Genomic DNA, 5,491 nt, shown 5'->3' on the forward strand with positions numbered 1-5,491 from the left:
GGGATCATCGGCGGTAGGTACTACTTTTAGACCTTCCGTGAATTGCTTGATCCACATAGCTTCCTTGGCGCCTCGATCTTTGCTATGTACTCACCTCCGTTGTTGAATCCGCGATTCTGACTTCCTTGAAGCTTCTCCAGCTTACGGCACCACCATTGAGCATGAAAACAAAACCAGCTTGTGATTTCATGTCATCTCTATCTGTTTGAAAACTTGAGTCCGTGTATCCAGTAACACGCAACTCAGTGTCTCCTCCAAACACAAGGATAGAATCCTTAGTTCTTCTCAAGTACTTAAGGATGTTCTTGACTACAATCCAGTGACTCTCACCTGGATTTCCTTGATATCTACTCGTCATGCTCAAGGCATACGAGACATCGAGACGTGTGCATATCATGGCATACATGATTGATCCAACAATGAAGCGTAAGGGATCAACTTCATGCGTTCAACATCATGGGGTTCGGAGGGACATTGAGTCTGGCTCAATATCGTTCCGGTTACCATTGGTACCAAACCCCTTTTGGATTTGTCCATGTTGAATCGTCGAAGAATCTTATCAACATAAGACTCTTGACTTAGTGCCAATATCCTCTTGGGTCTATCTCTATAGATCTGGATACCTAATATGCGTTGTGCCTCTCCTAAATCCTTCATTTGGAAGTGGTTACCTAACCACTTCTTAACCAAAGACAACATTGGAATATCATTTCCAATGAGTAGTATGTCATCGACATACAAGATTAGGAACACAACATTGCTCCCACTGAATTTCATGTATAAACATGGTTCCTCAACATTTCGAGTGAACCCATTTTCTTTTATAACATGATTGAATCGATGATTCCAACTTCTAGATGCTTGCTTAAGACCATAAATGGATCTCTTAAGCTTGCACACTTTGTTAGGATTTTTAGAATCAACAAAACCTTCAGGTTGTATCATGTACACCTCCTCCTCTAAATGCCCATTTAGAAAAGCGGTTTTGACATCCATTTGCCATATTTCATAATCATGAAATGCGGCGATCGCTAACAAAATCCGTATGGATCTTAGCATGGCTACGGGGCGAAGGTCTCATCATAATGGAGACCTTGGACTTGGGTAAATCCTTTTGCCACTAGCCTAGCTTTGTAGACATCGTCATGTCCTTCTATGCCATTTTTGACCTTGAATATCCATTTGCATTGAAGGGGGTCTTGCCCCTTTAGGCAAATCTACCAAGTCCCAAACTTGGTTTTCAAGCATAGAATCCATTTCGGATTTCATGGCTTCAAGCCATAAGGTGGAATTGGGACTAGAGATTGCGGCCTTGTAGGTGGCGGGCTCGTCACTTTCCATAAGTAACACGTCGAGTGTTCCATCTTCTTCGATAAGTCCCACATATCGATCGGGATGGCGAATTACTCGGCCCGTCCTTCTTAGTGGAGGAGGTACAACCGCGTTAGACGACGAAGGAACATCTTCTTGCGTCTCTATCTCGGTTTGTGGCTCTTGAACTTCGTCAAGTTCAAAATTTCTCCCACTCTGTCTCTTAGAAATGAATTCTCTTTCTAAAAAGACAGCCTCGCAAGACACAAACACTTTATGATCTTGAGGTTTATAGAAGTAATATCCTCGAGAGGTCGAGGGGTAACCTACAAAGGTGCATTTTTCGGATCTTGGGGCAAGCTTATTGTCGTTCTTAGTTTTGACGTAAGCATCACATCCCCAAATCTTCATATAGGAAATATTTGGGATCTTACCCGTCCACATCTCACATGGAGTCTTTTCGGTGGACTTTGTGGGACTATTATTCAAAGATCGAATTGCGGTTTGAATCGCAAATCCCCAAAACGAGTTCGGCAACTCGGTTTGACTCATCATGGATCGAACCATATCAAGTAGGGTTCGATTTCTCCTTTCGGCAACACCATTGAGTTGTGGTGTTCCCGGTGGAGAAAGTTGTGATATAATACCACGACTTTTCAAGTGTGAATCAAATTCAAGACTAAGGTATTCACCACCACGATCGGATCGTAGTGCCTTAATCCTTTTGTTCAATTGGTTTTCTACTTCGTTTTGAAATTCCTTGAATTTCTCAAACGCTTCACTTTTATGTCTCATTAAATAGACATGCCCATGTCTACTTAAGTCATCGGTGAAGGTTATAAAGTAGTCATAATTACCACGAGCGGTGATACTCATTGGTCCACATACATCGGTGTGTATGAGTCCCAATAGCTCACTAGCTCGTGTCCCTTTACCACTAAAAGGATTACGAGTCATCTTGCCAAGTAGGCAATATTCGCATGTACCAAATGATTGATAATCAAATGGTTTAATCACATTAGTCGAAATTAATCTCTTGATGCGATTCTCGTTTATATGACCCAATCGACAATGCCAAATGAACGCTTCACTTGGGTCACTTGTTTTGAGTTTCTTTGATTGTATGTTATAAATATCATTTGTTGGATTTGAGGTCTCTAAAATGTAAATGCCATTAATGGAAGAAGCTTGGCCAATAACCAAATCATTCCTAGAAATAGAGCAACGATTGTTCTTAATGACAAAACAAAAACCGTCCATGTCTAGCATGGCGATTGAGATAATGTTTTTAGAGAGCGTAGGAACATAAAAACAATTATGCAAATACAACTCAAAGCCGTTTGGCAAAGCTAGAACATAAGTTCCTTTGGATTCGGCCGCTACCCGAGCTCCATTTCCAAGTCGAAGATCCACATCTCCCTTGCTAAGCTTCTCCACATCTCTTAAACCCTGTAAATGATTACAAAGGTGAGAACCACAACCGGTATCAAGTACCCATGTCGTAGTGGAAGTATAATTTATATCAATAACATAAATTTCTTTAGGAATTGTACCTTTTGGAGTAATGAGTCCTTCCCTTATATTTCGCAAATACATAGGGCAATTCCTAAGCCAATGTCCCATGCCATAGCAATAATGGCACTCATCATTAACTTGCTTGAAGTTTTTGATTTTCTTTCCTTTCTTCTTGAACCTCTTGCCCTTTGTAGCAAGAACTTGATTGCTAGAGCTCCCACTAGCTTTGGCATCTTTGTCTTCCAGAGACAAAGACCCTATAGATTGCATGAGGTAGTCTTCCCGAGACGGACTCACACGAGGTCTAGTAGTAGTGGGTGGTTTAGAAGTGGTGATGAAATTAAGGTTTCCATCCGAACCCATCCCGAAATGAAGTTCTCTAGTTGTATCGAAATTATTGTTGGAGCATACGTCGTCAAGAACATGGTGATATGACTCAATAGTAATCGGTGCGGTAGCATTTGATGGATTCATTGTAATGCACTACAAATATGGAGGAAAGGAAATATTAACATTTGTCTTTTTAAATCATACTTGCAAATTTAACAAGATATGAACATTTATATAGTGACCTCTACCCAACTATAATAAATGATTCCAAGACCCAAATTCATATCGACTTAGGCACGGTAGGGTCGATTCATCCTTTATCAATATAACTCGGTGGATTAACGTTTAATCGATTCTACTTTTAGAACTCTTGGTCGATAATATTACATTAACATTTATCTTTAGCCCAAAACACATTCGACAAGGGCACGGTAGGGCCGATACATCCCTTATCAAAAACTTTTGTTGAGTTCAATCCAAATTTCGAATAAATGTGTCCATGATCCAAATCCATATCAACTTGGGCACGGTAGGGCCGATACATCCCTTATCAACATGAATTCGGTGGATTTAACATTCATCACCCACTTCCCCTACGTAACAAGGTTTGTACCCCGGTAGGGCCGAGTGCACTCCCTCGCGAAATAGGTTTTCATGGTTTCTACTATTTGGTAAGGCTATATCTCAATTAATTGTTTTAGCGAGAGGTCATGTCAATTTATTATCTATCACGTTTTAAGTGAACTAAAGCGGTGAACTACGATAATTCTAATTGACACGGTCGATAAACTCGATAAAAGAAGATGCATGTTTTAGTTATGGCGATTTAGCGATGCATGTAACATAAAATAAAATGCAAGCAAAAAGGAATAAATAAATCCTAGTATGGCCTTTCCTAAAATAGAAAAACTATTAATCTATTACATATTCGGAAACCAACTCCATTGGTCCCTTGAACTTCGGTTGTGGCACGCATCTCGAGGTAACACCGTCTTTATGTATCGCCATTCTTGAAGAAATCCGTCTTTTGGAACTCCGGAATGAATAAAATTACATAATAAATTACATAATTTCCTATTATACATTTGTAACTAAAATAAAATAAATCTATTAAATTACAAAACGGTGATACGAGATCACAATAAAAATTACAACCGAATCGATATTCCCATACATTTCGGGAAATACCAATTAAAATCTAAGGCCATACTAAGTAAAATTACATAATTCAAAATTACATAAATTAAAATTATGACAATCATAAAGTAAAATGCAGCATTATAATATGTATGAACATGCTCAATTTTTATGCTAAATCGCCTTTTAATTAGCCAATATCGTATATTACTCGGTTTTTACGGATTTGCGTGATTTCAACATTTTATAATCACAAAAATACATAAACTCATATTTATGCATAAGTTAATTACCCTAACCTCTTAGGACTCAAAATATAGTCTTCACTAATAATTTGACCATAATTAACCTTTTATTTATAAAATTGTTCATAATTGGACCAAAAATTACAAAAATAAGCCATTAAACTTCAAATAAATCGAAAAATTTCAAATAAATTCAAAATTTGAAATTTAAATTCATGAACATTCTGGAAAAATCCATGACACTCATAATGTTCAAAAACTTAGGTTAAAAAATTTCGAAAATTTTCCGGAAAAACAATGTTGCGGTTTATCGATATTTAATAAAATAATCATAAAAACATGGAAAAATTATTTTCATTAACTTTTCATTTTAGATCTGGAAAAATATAATAAAATGCAACATTAGACGTTTTTCCTTAGTCATAGGTTATGTTTTATTAATTTTCAACTAATAATGTCACTATTTATGCCATTTTTCTTCAAAAATTCATAAATCATGCTAAAAGACTTCTTTATAGCCAATTATTTTACACACATCTTGTAAAATTGCATGTGACAACATATTAATTTTCTATGACCAGATTCGAAATTTAACTCATATTAACCTATTTTTCTCTTAAATCCGAATTTAACAATGAAAAATTCATTTTTCGAGCATAACAAGTGCAAAAATTATGAAAAATTACAGGTTATCTCAAAATAATATGTGTGAAAACATATCCAAAGATCAACTTAAAATTCGAAGTATAGCTAATTTTCGACCAAAAATGACATTTTTACTCATAAAATCACATTTAAATGTCATTATTATTAAATATGAACAATAAAAATCCGAAAAATTAACCAAAAATCCTAAAACACTTTAGGACCAGAAATATTAACATGCATGTAATTATTTCGTGATATATCATAATAACACAAATTTTACAAGTTTTATTTTGTTATTCATATAA

Source organism: Silene latifolia, chromosome 1 (assembly GCF_048544455.1).
Source record: "Silene latifolia isolate original U9 population chromosome 1, ASM4854445v1, whole genome shotgun sequence".
Taxonomy (NCBI): Eukaryota; Viridiplantae; Streptophyta; class Magnoliopsida; order Caryophyllales; family Caryophyllaceae; genus Silene; species Silene latifolia.